Below are 15,826 nucleotides of genomic sequence, written 5' to 3'. Positions count from 1 at the left end.
GTTGATCTTGATGATGTAGATGAAGAAGACGTTCCAACGGTCGCGATACGCACCATGGCGATTGGAGATGTACGGCCTCAAGAACATTTGGAGCAAGATCAACCATCTTCCTCAACTATGGTGCATCCCCCAACCCAAGGTGACGAACAGGTACCTCAAGTGGAGGCGCATGATCAAGGGGGAGCACAGGATGTTCAAGTTGAAGAGGAAGAAGCACCTCAGGCACCTCTAACCCAAGTTCGAGCGACGATTCAAAGGGATCATCCCGTCGACTAGATATTGGGTGATATTAGCAAGGGAGTAACTACTCGCTCGAGATTAGTTAATTTTTGTGAGCATTACTCTTTTGTCTCTTCTATTGAGCCTTTCAGGGTAGAAGAGGCCTTGCTAGATCCGGACTGGGTGTTGGCCATGCAGGAGGAACTCAACAACTTCAAGCGCAATGAAGTTTGGACACTGGTGCCTCGTCCCAAGCAAAATGTTGTGGGAACCAAGTGGGTGTTCCGCAACAAACAGGACGAGCACGGGGTGGTGACGAGGAACAAGGCTCGACTTGTGGCAAAAGGTTATGCCCAAGTCGCAGGTTTGGACTTTGAGGAGACTTTTGCTCCTGTGGCTAGGCTAGAGTCAATTCGCATCTTGCTAGCATATGCCGCTCACCATTCTTTCAGGTTGTACCAAATGGATGTGAAGAGCACTTTCCTCAACGGGCCGATCAAGGAGGATGTGTACGTGGAGCAACCCCCTGGCTTCGAGGATGAACGGTACCCCGACCACGTGTGTAAGCTCTCTAAGGCGCTCTATGGACTTAAGCAAGCCCCAAGAGCATGGTATGAATGCCTTAGAGACTTTTTAATTGCTAATGCTTTCAAGGTTGGGAAAGCCGATCCAACTCTTTTTACTAAGACTTGCGATGGTGATCTTTTTGTGTGCCAAATTTATGTCGACGACATAATATTTGGTTCTACTAACCAAAAGTCTTGTGAAGAGTTTAGCAGGGTGATGACGCAGAAATTCGAGATGTCGATGATGGGCGAGTTGACCTACTTCCTTGGGTTCCAAGTGAAGCAACTCAAGGACAGCACCTTCATCTCCCAAACGAAGTACACACAAGATTTGCTAAAGAGGTTTGGGATGAAGGACGCCAAGCCCGCAAAGACGCCGATTGGAACCGACGGACACACCGACCTAAACAAAGGAGGTAAGTCCGTTGATCAAAAAGCATACCGGTCCATGATAGGTTCTTTGCTTTATTTATGTGCTAGTAGACCGGATATTACGCTTAGCGTATGCATGTGTGCTAGATTTCAATCCGATCCGAAGGAGTGTCACTTAGTGGCTGTGAAGCGAATTCTTCGATATTTAGTCGCTACGCCTTGCTTCGGGATTTGGTATCCAAAGGGGTCTAACTTTGACTTGATTGGGTACTCAGATTTCGACTATGCTGGATGTAAGGTCGATAGGAAGAGTACATCGGGGACGTGCCAATTCTTAGGAAGGTCCCTGGTGTCATGGAACTCTAAGAAACAAACCTCCGTTGCCCTATCCACCGCTGAGGCCGAGTATGTTGCCGCAGGACAGTGTTGCGCGCAACTACTTTGGATGAGGCAAACCCTCAGGGACTTTGGCTATAATCTGAGCAAAGTCCCACTCCTATGTGATAATGAGAGTGCTATCCGAATAGCGGAAAATCCTGTTGAGCACAGCCGCACAAAGCACATTGACATCCGACATCACTTTTTGAGAGACCACCAGCAAAAGGGGGATATCGAAGTGTTTCATGTTAGCACCGAGAACCAGCTAGCCGATATCTTTACCAAGCCTCTAGATGAGAAGACCTTTTGCAGGCTGCGTAGTGAGCTCAATATCTTAGATTCGCGGAACTTGGATTGAAATGTAGCATACATGTGTTTATGCTTTTGATCATGTTCATTCTGCATTTTGTTGCTTTTTGTGGTGCTCAAGTTGTACAAACACTCCCTGGACCTCACAAGTCCTGTTTGCAAGTGATGCACATATTTAGGGGGAGCTGTGCTACAACTTGACCCTTTGAGACTAACCATGTACTTGAGTTTGGTTGTTTTAGTCTCCAAGGAGAATTGAAAGGGAAAAAGGTGGACTTGGACCATGCAAGACTTCCACTACACTCCGATGAAAAGAGTAACTCTTCCAAGTTCATCTTTATACTCTTATTGCCTATTTGCTCTTAGTTGAAGATTTTGGTGAGGCAATGGGGTTCAGGGGCCAAGATTGATCCCGTTTTGGTACTTGATGCCAAAGGGGGAGAAAATAAAGGCCAAAGCGATAAATGGATCAGCTACCACTTGAGAGATTTTGAAAATAGTAGAATAGAGCTTTTTGGTTTGTCAAAACTCTTTTATTGTCTTTTATGTCAAAAGTTGGCCTCTTGTGGGGAGAAGTGCTGATTATGGGAAAAAGGGGGAGTTTTTGAAATCCTTGATCAAATTTCTTTGGAAGACCTCTCTTTATGTCTCTACAAGTGGTTTTGACTTAGAGATGGGAATTTGAGTTTGATTTGCAAAAACAAACCAAGTGGTGGCATAGAGTGATCCATATATGTCAAATTGAATCAAAACAATTTTGAGTTCTAATTTGAATTGTTTTTGTACTTGTTCTACTTGCTTTATGTTGTGTTGGCATAAATCACCAAAAAGGGGGAGATTGAAAGGGAAATGTGCCCTTTGGCCATTTCTAAGTGTTTTGGTGATTTAGTGTCCAACACAAGTGTCTAAGTGTAAAAAGGTGGACAAAGTACAAATCAAGAATAAAGGTATGTTTCTCAGACTTAGTACATTGTTTTATGGACTAATGTATTGTGTCTAAGTGCTGGAAACAGGAAAAATCCAATTGGAAATGTCTTGGCTCGAGCAGCCAAGAATCTGCTAAGTCTAAGAGCACCGGACTGTCCGGTGGTGCACCGGACAGTGTCCGGTGCGCCAGGCTGGCTCGAGCGAAGTGGCCGCTCTCGGGAATTCACCGTCGACGTACGGCTAAAATTCACCGGACTATCCGGTGTGCACCGGACTGTCCGGTGAGCCAACGGTCGGCCGGGCCAACGGTCGGCCGCGCAATCTGCGCGAGACACGTGGCTGAGCCAACGGCTAGAAGATGGCACCGGACTGTCCGGTGTGCACCGGACATGTCTGGTGCGCCAACGGCTCCAAGTCTGCCAACGGTCGGCTTCGCTATTTAAGGAAGGAAATCAGGCACCGGACAGTGTCCGGTGTGCACCGGACTGTCCGGTGCCCCCGATGACAGAAGGCAAGACTGGCTTTCCAGATTTGTGCTCAACGGCTCCTAGCTGCCTTGGGGCTATAAAAGGGACCCCTAGGCGCATGGAGGAGAATACCTAAGCATCCTTTGAGCATCATTGATCACTCACACTTCATTCTTGCGCACTTGTTCGACATTCTAGTGATTTGAGCTCCGTTCTAGTGTGCTAGTCTCTTGAGCTCAAGTCTGGGTTTTGCGTGTGCGTATTCGCTGTGATCTTTGTGTCGTGTGTGAGTTGCTAATCCCTCCCTTGCTCTGTGATTCTTCGTGAACATCTTGTGTAAGGGCGAGAGGCTCCAAGCTGTGGAGATTCCTCGCAAACGGGATTAAGAGAAGCAAAGCAACACCGTGGTATTCAAGTTGGTCTTTGGACCGCTTGAGAGGGGTTGATTGCAACCCTCGTCCGTTGGGACGCCACAACATGGAGTAGGCAAGCGTTGGTCTTGGCCGAACCACGGGATAACCACTGTGCCATCTCTGTGATTGATATCTCTTGGTTATTGTGTTGTGTTGAGATCCTTCTCTAGCCACTTGGCAAATTACTGTGCTAACAAGTAACCAAGTTTTGTGGTTTAAGTTTTTGAAGTGTTACAGGATCACCTATTCACCCCCCCCTCTAGGTGCTCTCAGGAAGCGACAAATTTTTGTTGCTTTTGCTCTAAGGTGGTGCCAAAGGAAGAAAAACAAGAATGAAGTGCGGGAGGAAAGGATCCTCCGTTTAGAACTTTTGTGTGCTTCTTACCGGGAGGAGTTTTTGCCTCCCTTGGTATTGTAATAATAAGTACTCAGCACTCGTTTTATAGCTCTGGTCTGTAATAAATAACTTGATCTTACTTTCTAAATAAAATGTAAGTTTATGTAATCGTTTCCGCATATCTACATCTCCGATGGTCTGTAATGTCTGCTAGACGGGTGAAACGTTCCTGGTAAGGTAAGGAGGAAGATACCGAACTTGTCGAGTGATTAGTAACATCTACAGGGTTGTCTAATGTCTGTTGGACAAGGACAACTGTAGGTGGGCCTAATTACTTGAGAGGTTCCGTCACAGCTGGTATCGGAGCGTAGCCCTTCTCTGCAGATATTATTAGGCATCTTCAAAAGGATTTTCTAAAAATCTTACCTAGAAACTCCCTTCCTTTCTTACCTAAGTATTCTGAAGAGTTTATCTAAAAGACCAGATAGGAAGAGTGCAATGTATAGAAGGTTGAATCAACTAAGGTTGATTCTGTAATTATACATGCATCATGCTAAGAACTATACTAATAAAATTTTCCCCCTTAGATAAATGTTGTCGCGCACCAGAAAGACTGCGCGCAAATCTTTTAGACCCATTGGCATACCCCGCCATTAAATTTCCCCAAGACATGAAGAAAGTAGCAGTGGTAGCAACGATCCTATCGGGGATCTGGAAGCACAAGTCAAACTGCTTCAATCAGAACTCTGTTACAGGAATGATCTATGGGTCGCGGATGCAGCCATCCGCTACTTGCAAGACCAACTCGCGAAACAAGATCTAGCGCTTGGTTGGGCGGTTAACTCTCGTCCACTTGCCTGGGCTAAGGAAGCCAAAGCTCGAGCCTGCGTGGAGGAGCTTAGCTTAGCCATGGATAACTTGCAGGTCTGTTATAATACACTACATGAAGAAGTTCATGTGCTGTATTCACAACTGCACCCGAATGTCCCTACGAATCCTGTCGGGATGGAAGCCGGACCTTTTGATATAGCAGGAGAAGCACTTGATGATGAACTGGACCTTTTCAGGCCCCCTCCCTCTATGAAGATTGGTTGTCGAATGGTCTTCCCCACCTGACAGTAAAGCTACCAAAAGTGAAAAGAAGTGGCTTACCAAGTGTCCGTAACATTGGTCGGACGGGACTTTCCTGCTAATATGATTGTTCTGAAAGGCCAATACAATAGATGTCATCTTGGGCATGAACTGGTTAGCCCAGCATAAAGTAATTCTCAACCCTGATTTGAGAACCATCAGATTGAGTTATGGCCAATAGAGAGTTGGTGACTTAATTGCCTAAACCCAAGATTAGGCTATATTCGTGTTTAGTGAACCAAGACCAAGCACATACCAATAAATGCCTAGATAATTTCTTTGCCGGACCTAGAGTGTACCTAGACTTCAAACAAGGATCTCAAGTCATGTCTCCCTCTAGAACCATTCTCTTGTTCAGTTGATACATGTTGTGGTCTCTAGTATAGTTGGCCTCTTCTGGCGGATCGCCATGTTGCTTTATTAACCCAACCTAGGAAAAGCATGTCCGACCATTTTTCTTGAATTTGATGCCTATGGTTCCTTCGTATTTAAGGCATACCAACTTAATCCTTGACCTTGTGATCTCTACGATGTGCATAGAAATATGCTTGTGGCTGAATTAACAGTCTCCCATCGTACTTTTTTCATCCAGTTTAGGTTATGGCCATGCTTTGTTCACCTCTTTGGACCATGATCTATTTGGATCTCTACTTGTAATCGTTCTTACAGGTGGAGTCTCTTTTGTACCTTGTCATCCTTGACCAGTCTATTTGTGTTGTGTGAGATTCCTTATTGGTCATGTCTGGTATTGGCGTTATGACTAAAATTGATGATGCCGCGCCAAAACCGAGGGCCTCTTGTGGGTATACACACAAGGTTGTGCTGCTCGATGCACGTTTGTATCACAGTTAGTAGTCATAATCCATTATGAGATTATATCAATATGTTATCTCTACGCAAATTGTTCTTACCACGTGAGATCCATTATTGGTGCCAGTTTTGTAATGGTGTCATGGTTAAGGACTTATGGTACCGCGGCGAAACGGAGAGCCTCCTGTGAATGTACACACAGGATTCTGCTGCTTGGCGCATGTTGGTATCGAGGTCTCTGGTCATGATCCATTGTGAAACTACACTGATGTGTGATCTTCTGTGGACTCCTTCCTTAAAACAATTTCTATGTTGTTTGTGAAGAGATCAAGCAACATCTGTCATTTCCATTGGATCAAAAGGGCATACCACTTTCATGTGGGGTCTTATTTCTTTTGATCTTGGTAGTGACTCCTCATACAGGTTCCCTTTACATCCTTTGTGTAAAGATGGAGCCTTGGAGCTTTTTAGTGACGAGAGACAACTGATTAGTTCTCCGAATGGAGATTGGATTTCCCCTGCTGTTGAGATGCAGGAGTTTGTTCATTCGCTTTCCTATTTAATCCATGTACCAAGTGAATAATTCGTCTCGCTTGAAGAAACGGATGAACAACATGACCAAATAGCTTTTTAACCAAGTGTAGGATTTCTTGTTAGCAAATGTGAACTCTCAACCCTTGGTTTACCAATGGTACTGAGAGGATTTGCTTAATGTCTAAAGTAGTTCAACAAGTTGGTTTTGACTAACTTGTAATTGCCCATTGAACAAAGACTGAGTTTAGAGATCATTTTATCGAATTGTCTAAACTCACTTTGGTTCAACCCACCATAAAGAAAGTACTTACCAAAGTCAAGTTAAGTTGACCAGTAAATTATCACTCTAGTCGCGCCTCGACCACGTCACACATGCTTTTCCTGCGTGTGTGATCATGCCGATCCATGACTAGTGCTGGATAAAATGGACTGGTTGCAAAGTCCGCATCTACTGATCCCTCCGCTGGTGATTCTCTCGAATCTATATCACCTTTTAGGGACTTGGATTTTCTGCTTAGCCACGGGTCAACTGTGATGTTATTCGACATTCACACCCGTCTCGTGTGCTATGAACTTACTGCAACCACTTGTTGGTAAACCTCTTTCTGTGTGTTTTACCCAAGATGGTGCATCTGATTCTATGTGGGTAAAGTTGCATAAGTGCCGCCCACCCAACAGACTCAGATAGTACAGTGTCATCCGAAGAAGCAAATTGCACACATGTAACCTTATGTGTTCTTCTGGCTGACGTCATCCTTATTAGTGGACAAAGATGAAAATTGAAATTGCACGCTATGTGGCTAGATGTGACACTTGTAAACGTGTCAAGACCATATACATGAAGACTGTTGGTCCATTACAATCCTTACCTATCCCAACTTGGAAAGGGGAAGATATTGTATGGACTTCATCGTGGGATTACCCAGGACTACAAAAGGGTATGACTCTATCTGGGTTATTGTTGATCGGCTTACGAAAATTGCTCATTTTCTGCCAGTCAAGACAGATCACCTGGTTACTGCCTATGCCCAATTGTACATTGCTCGTATTCTTAGTCTGCATGGTGTTCCGAAGACCCTAGTGTCGGATCGTGGATCGCAATTCGTATCCAAATTTTGGGAAGAACTTCATAAATCCCTGGGTACTAAGTTGCTCCACAGTTCGGCCTATCATCTTCAAACCAGTGGGCAGATTGAGAGGGTAAACCAAATACTGGAAGATATGCTACAAGCATGTGTTCTGGAATTCCCACAGAAATGGGATGAATGTTTGCCCTTAGTGGAGTTTTCATATAATAATAGCTATCAAGAAAGCATCAAGATGGCACCCTTCGAAGCACTATATGGACAACGATGTCGTACTCCGCTAAATTGGTCTGAACCTGGTGAAAGGTACTTCTTCAGGCCTGATATGGTGTAAGAGACTGAAGAAAAGGTTCAAAAAAAATTATAATATGAAGAAAGCTTAAGCTCGTCAAAAGAGCTATGCAGACAAACGGCATGCCCTTATTTTTTTTTGAGGGAGACTATGTCTACCTAAAAGTTTCACCAATAAAAGGGCGTATCGCGTTTCGGGATTAAAGGGAAACTTGCACCACGATATATTGGTCCTTTCCTCATTCTTGAAAGATATGGACCAGTGGCATACCGACTCCAACTACCCGAAACATTGTCTGCTGTGCATAATGTGTTCCACGTGTCCCAATTGAAGAAATGTCTTCGGGTTCCCGATTGAACCGTTGAAGTAACAGATGTTGTCCTTGAACCAGACTTGACATGTTCCAAACATCCTATTCGAGTCTTGGGGTCAAAAGGACAGGATTACCCGAAGAAAAACTCTCAAGTTCTATAAGATACGGTGGAACCAACATTCTGAAGATGAGGCTACATGGGAAACTCAAGACTTTTTGGATAAGAATTTCCCAGGCTTTTTAGCCTCTTATAACTTGTAAAGTGTACAACCTCGTTGTAATAAAGGAGTGAGCCCCAGACCACCCCTGCCTTGTACCAAAAATAAGGAAATAAAAGTATTCCGCGTTTCCTTTTCCATTACTTACCCTAGGACTTTTAATCTTGGGACGAGATTCTTTTATGGGGGGAAGGATGTAACACCCCTGGTGTTACTGTAACTAAAACTTGAGCATGGTATCATAAGCATTGGCATTGCATATGTTTGACACACCTAGAGTGCATTCACTAGGCAAAAATTTCAAACAAGTTGTATTGTTTTAATGTTTTGCAAATAGAACCCTGGATAGGGAACTTAACCCTAAATAGGGATTAAAGGGGTAAAACTTAACCCAAATTGAGAAAACCTAAAAGCTTTAGGGAAATAGTTATAAAATATCCCCAAAAATAAAGTTGAATCACATTTATACCCCTGGGAAAACCCTAAAACCAAACCCTAGGGGCCTATGTGCAAAAGCAGTGCATATTTGGACCAAAGTGTAAAAAACTACTATGTTTAAATATATGTAGTCACATGGTTCACATCTAGGATGATTTGCAAGCCAAACCCTGAGTTTTGGACTTATTTGCAAAAGAGTCACATTTGAACTCTTTTGACTAAGTCTAATTTCAGTGTATTGTGCTCATCTTTGTGACCTTGTAACTTCTAAACAAAGGAGATTTTGCCCTAGGTCACCACACCAAATTTTAAGATCTATCAAAGGAGAACAACTTTGCTTAAGAATGTGAGCTCAGTTGTTAAGAAGAATTTAGAGATAATTAAGCCTGAAGTTTGGCTGTCAGGCTGATTAAGTCTGAAAATCAGACTGACAGTGGCATTGGATCATCTTTGGAAACAATTTATGACTAATCTAGTAAGAATTTGCCCATGGCTGCTGTAACAAAGATGAAGATGGTATAATGGACTACAACTTTGATGCAGAAGGCTGGTTCAGGCGCCACATAAAAACCGAAGGAAATCAAGCTCCAACTTGGGCTGTCAGATGGACTGAATGGCGATCCCATGGTACAGTAGCCTGATAGGATCAGAACGCCAGCGCGGCTTGCTCACCGCCGGCGACCTCCTTGCGCCAAAATTCGTGCCGCCGCCGTCCGGGTTCGTGCGCGATAGGAAATGGATTGAGTCGGAGTTAAACGGCGCATACGTGGCACCGTTCCCTGAGTCCAGCCGGAGTCTTCACCGGCGGCCACCGTGACCATTGAATTTTGCCGCGGTGTCGCCCATGCCTCCATCTCCCTCACTGTATCCCTTTCCGACGTGGTAGGCATGCGCTTGCGCTGCTATCCGTGGCTGGGGGTCATCTGTTGGGCCGTTGTGCCTATAAATTGAGCAGGGAGCCACGGCAAGGTGCTCGCAGTTCTTCAGTAAGCTTGAGAAAAACCAGAAATTCGCACTGTCTCCTCCTCCTCCCCTCTAATTGGTTGAACACGGTGAATCAGTGGTTCTTTGCGATCAAATAGCCCCAGCGTGACCCCCTAATTCCACCAGAGATTGCTGCGACGCCGTTTCCCCTTTCTTAGGCGCCGTCAAGCCTGAACCCTCTGCGCTCCGTGGCCAGACAGTCCTGGTAAGGTTCTGCGCTTCTAAAGTATTGTTTTAGCAGCTCTATATGCCCGTGGGGCTCGCCATGGCGACCAATTGACCATTACTGGCACGGTGTTATGGGAACGCAAGCTCGATGTCACATTTCTGCCGTGCGCGTGAGCAGGGCGTTCTCTGAGTGTGCCAGCCGAATTGATGGCCATAACAGCACGGAATAGAGTAGAATTTGGTTGGGCGGGGGTCAGCAGGTGCTCAGGTCTCCCATGGCCGTGGCGCAGCGGGGGTGTGTTCGTCCTCGCCGCCGTCCGGTCAGGGACTTATTTTTAAAAGACACAGAAGTTTGGGGGGCTGAGGAGAAGATGTCAGTGACTCATTAAAACTAGCCGAGGACTTCTTCTCAGATTTATGAATCGGCAAGGGCCTTTGTGCAAACTGTACTGCGCAGTCGCAGTCAAGCCGGATTTTACTAAGGCTTGGGCTGTGTTGGGCCGGTTTAAGCCCAATACTGTTCAGGATTTTCCCTTTTCTTTTTCAGTAAAGCTTTGGAAATCTGTAGAAAATTGTAGAAAAATCTTAAAATTGCGAAACCAATTTTCCTAGACTCCTTATTTTCCCTAGAATTTAATAAAAATAAGTTTGTGATTTTTAGTGGAAATAAGGAATTTTAGGGCATTTAAAGTAGTTAAAAATATTAATTATGGATTTTTAGAAAATAATTGATAAGTCCCAAAATGCCCAAACTTTTTATGGGAACTTAAAACTATATTTAGAAGCCTTGGGTAGAGTTTGAATTGATTTGGACCTTGTTTGATAACTAGAACCCAAAACCCCCACCCCTGCCCTTTAAACTCCTTTACTGACTCCGGAAACCCTAAGTTCTCGGAGTTCCGTGAAGGAAAGTTGTACTCAAGACTTAGATAATAAATCTTTATTATCTCTGCACTCTCATGAGCATTACATGGCATTCATTCTTATATATATACCTATATGGTTATATTTAGAAAACGAAGAAGAGAGTAAAGTGACTCAAGAGAAGACACCACCACCTTTGGAATCTCAGACAGGGACTTGGCTCTACTTCGACATCTGCGAGTCCGAGCCTGACTCACCTACTAACGAAGGCAAGCCCCGGTGCATGCAACCCCTTTCCTTGTGTTTTTAAATAATTTTCGCACACTTTAAGTCTAGTGAAATGTGCATTAGGTTTATAGGAGTTGCTTGGAACCCTTTGATGCATTGCTTTCCTTGACATCCATACCTTTATAGATACTTTTGGTGAAGTATCAAAATATGATTTACAAAAATGCTTAGCCCTGCTTAGATCTTGTGGATAGAGGTTGTCCTTAGCCTAGCTCGAGAAAGGATGGCTTCTACCTGCAAGAATATTTTCATTTGGAGCAATGATGGGATCTTACTGCAAAGTTCCCTGCGATGCTCTTTTCATCCTCAGGAACAGAAACAATCCTAAGGATGGAAGTACTTAAATCGAGACTTGGGCTAGGAACAGGTGATGCTCCGCCCGGGTCAATTAAGGATTGGATGCGTATGTAGGCCTGTTGATCAAGGACTATCTTATCTAGCCACATGCCCTGAGAATGGGACAGGGTAAGCTTGAACCCGGCTATTCCATACATGAAAAGACAATCATGCACTGGGAGTGGAGAGATGGCGAGAGTGGCACGTACCCTCCTGGCAAAGGATCGCCTAAAAGGGGTGGTGTACTCTCGGGTGGCGCGGACCTGTTCATGCAGTGGAGGATCCGTGGGAATGGTAGACATCAAGGTTTACTAGAAACATATGTCGTGTGGTTAGAGATCCTCAGCTGAGTAAATCGATTCGGATCGCCGTTATATCCCCGGACAGTGGAGACTTGAGCTCCGACCTACAACCTAAGTCAAGATGTGAACACTATGGATAAAAATGATGTTGTATTGATGAGATGATGAAATTAGACTAGATGCAAACAGAGTCTATTAAATATTTAATCTGGCGTTAAAATATTGAAAGTAAGGACTCACTTTAGTAAGCTATTTCTGCAAAAGTATCTAAGTTGATTCTTGCTAAAGCCTCTCCTTGATTCCTATTTATCCAGCATACCCTTGAGAGTCTTTTCCTTAGTCGGGTAAGACTTGCTGAGTAATTCCATACTCAGGGTTTATCCCTCCGTTGTTTTTAGGTGAGGAAGCGACAAATTTTTGTTGCTTTTGCTCTAAGGTGGTGCCAAAGGAAGAAAAACAAGAATGAAGTGCGGGAGGAAAGGATCCTCCGTTTAGAACTTTTGTGTGCTTCTTACCGGGAGGAGTTTTTGCCTCCCTTGGTATTGTAATAATAAGTACTCAGCACTCGTTTTATAGCTCTGGTCTGTAATAAATAACTTGATCTTACTTTCTAAATAAAATGTAAGTTTATGTAATCGTTTCCGCATATCTACATCTCCGATGGTCTGTAATGTCTGCTAGACGGGTGAAACGTTCCTGGTAAGGTAAGGAGGAAGATACCGAACTTGTCGAGTGATTAGTAACATCTACAGGGTTGTCTAATGTCTGTTGGACAAGGACAACTGTAGGTGGGCCTAATTACTTGGGAGGTTCCGTCACGCAGCGCACGCCCCCTGCAGCCCCTCGCGTGCGGCCCCTGTGGCCCCCGGCGGCACGCCCCTCGGCGCGGCGTCCCGGCCCCCCCCTCATGGCGCGGCTCCCCGCGGTGCGGCCCTCGGCCCTCCCTGCGGCGGCCTCGGCCCCCGGCAACGCGGCCCCCCTGCTCCCCCCACGGCGGCCTCGGCCCCCCCCCCCCCGTGGCGCGGCTCCCTCGCCTCCCCCGTGGCGCGGCTCCCTCGCCTCCCCCGGTGCGGCTCCCTGGCCCCCTCATGCGCGGCCCCTCGGCCCCCTGCGCGCGGCCTCTGCCTTCGGCAGCGTGGACCCCAGCGCGGTTCCTGAGCGTGTCCCGGCGCAGTTCCTGCGCACGTCCCCGTTTACCCAACGCGTTCCCGCGTCCGCAGCCCCACGCGCGCGGTGATTTATTCTTGGTTTTTAATTAATTTTAAACCCTGTTTAGTTAATGTGCTGCGTCGCACGCTTCGTCGCGCGACGGTCCAATTTAATTTCAGGTTGTTTAATGTATGACGTCGCGCGCCCAGTTGCGCGACGTTCCATTCTGAATTCAGTTTGGATGACGTATGCTGTCGTGCAAATCGTCGTGCGACGCTTAACATTTATTTATAATTAATGCAAGTGTCTCGTTGCGCGCTCTGTCGCGTGACGAGTCGTTTATTTCTTAATTCAATTTAAGTGTTGTGTCGCGCGTCTCGCCGCGCGACAATACTTTTAATTTACCTTCATCTGCTTATAATAATTAAATATGGAACATAACTTTACCTTATCCTAAATGAGATGGCCAAATTAATACCATTCTGTTTAGACGAGTATTTTAATTAATAATCGTGTGACGTGATCACTCTTCGACCGTGGCCTCGACCGTTACTTTCTCTTTCTCGCTTAGTCGTAGGTGTGAGCCCTGCGTCGAACGTCTGTTTATTTATTGCATTCTATTGTATGGTGTACTGTTCTTTTTTATTAAATGTGTGGAATGTATGTTTGAACTCGTATAGATAACGGTCAGTTGGCGGAGTCCGAAGGAGTTGCAGGTGAAGACCCTGAGCAGCAACTGGTTGGTGAAAGCAAGTGTCCCTTGATCCATCTATGTCCTGCTCATTCTTATAATTCATTCCCCGCGTTTACACATTTATACCTAAGGATTGACTAGCTTTTGTCTATCTTGTCCTTGTTTACCTATTTTGGTTGGGTTATTTCAGTTTAGCTTTATGCTAGTGCTTCACATTAATCAATGAACATGATGAGATATCTATGATACGCTGTTTTCCCTTTTGATTATGATGATGGTATTTGTGGCCCTTAAGGGGACTCGAGCTGTTTCTCGAGTGCCTCTCCGTAAGGACCTGTTCGTTGGATGACCGCCCAGGAAAACAGTGCAACCATGAGGGTGGAGTGGGACGCTCTTAGCTGAGTAATTAGAGGAACTTGGGTGCAGTTCGCTTCGCCGTCGTGCCGTTAATGGGGCTCAGTGTATGCGGCTCGCTCTGCCAAGGTTGGTTTGCCCCTTGGGGAGGAGTTCGGTGCATTTAGGAAACCTAACGGGCGGCTACAGCCCTAGGGAATCTTTGTAAAGGCTACGTAGTGAGACCCTGCCTATTCACCTTGGTAGTGTTTAAGGGTTTGATCGGCCCGAGGCAAGAGGGAATCACGGCTTGTGCGTAAAGTGTGCAACCTCTGCAGAGTGTTATGAAACTGATATATCAGTCGTGCTCGCGGTTATGAGCGGCCAAGGGAGCTCTATTGATTAGAGATACTTGATCAGTGATGTTTGGTTTACAGGTGGTGATGAGGATGATGGTTATGATTATGACTATGGTAATGGTAAGTGGTATTCTTTCCGTTTGGAAAGGATACTTTGGGTTAATAACTTGGGTTAATGCTAAAATCTGGCTTTCTATTAGTAAATAATAACCTGACCAACTAAAAGCAACTGCTTGGCTTAACTCCACATAAAGCTAGTCCACTATAGCCAAATGGGACATTTTGCTGAGTATGTTGATGTGTACTCACCCTTGCTTTACACACCAAACCCCCCCCCCCTCAGGTTGTCAGCGTTGCAACCACTGCTCAGGTGAAGATGAAGTCGTGGAGGAGGACATCCAGGAGTTCCAAGATTATGACGAGTTCTAGGCGTGGGTTAGCGGCAAACCCCCAGTCGGCTATCTGTGTAGGTCGTGTGTATCTACGTTTCTTTTCCGCACTTTGATTATTGTTAAAGACTATGTGAATGTCTCGGACATCATGATGTAATCGACTATTATACCCTCTTTTATGTCATTATTTGAGCACTGTGTGATGATGTCCAGTTATGTAACTGTTGTGTACGTGAATTGCTGATCCTGGCACGTACATGGTTCGCATTCGGTTTGCCTTCTAAAACCGGGTGTGACAACCTAGTACCTGAGTGAAGTCGGGCGTATACTTTTCTCCTCACTTGTCCTGAGACTAGGTCTCCCATGCTAGCTATGGTGGCTACAAGTGCGGTCACTGCACGGCGGCAGCCGGGGTTAGTGGAGCATTGTATGCCAATGCGGTGAGCCCTGGCCGCGAATGGGGAATCGATGGGGACGGTTGACATGTGTGGGGACGGAGTACCCCTACATGTCATGTGTTTAGGTTTACCTTGCAAGGTTTAAAACTCGATTCGAATCATCTGCTTCTCACGGCTAATGAGACTGCTTGACCCCTTGTACTACATTGAGTAAGAAGTGAAATGGGGTGTTACATGAGATAACATGTGATTGTATTATATGATTGTTACCATGTATGCTTAGAAAGAGCAAACTTAGCTAAAATAATGATACTAGAAATGGAAAAGCTAAAAGTTGATTTTAGATATAGCTAGTGCTTTTGGCAAACCAAACCCCTCAGCCAAACAACTGCATGGTCTAGAGGTAGAGGAGTAGATTCCTCACACCGGGTAAGTCTAGCTGAGTATTAGTATACTCAGCCTTGCTTGTGGCATAATTTTTGTAGGTACGCTTCAGGACATGGTTGATGGTGTGACTTGGTCTACCATCCTGCCACCGGGTTGGAAGGTCGAGTAGGATGCTGCTCCAGCAGGAGAGGAGCAGGAGGAGTAGTGGGCTAGGCCTTGCCCTATTCCTCACTTTCGACGATATCGATTATCCACTGCAATCTATCTTATGAACTTATTTCAGTTGACTTGAAAAACTTCGATTTATGTAATAACTACAGTACTTAATTTGAGGTTTCCTGTTTTATTGTATTTCCTCTGTGA

This window comes from Zea mays, chromosome 2, assembly GCF_902167145.1.
Source record: "Zea mays cultivar B73 chromosome 2, Zm-B73-REFERENCE-NAM-5.0, whole genome shotgun sequence".
Classification (NCBI taxonomy): domain Eukaryota; kingdom Viridiplantae; phylum Streptophyta; class Magnoliopsida; order Poales; family Poaceae; genus Zea; species Zea mays.
This window is presented reverse-complemented; position numbering follows the sequence as displayed.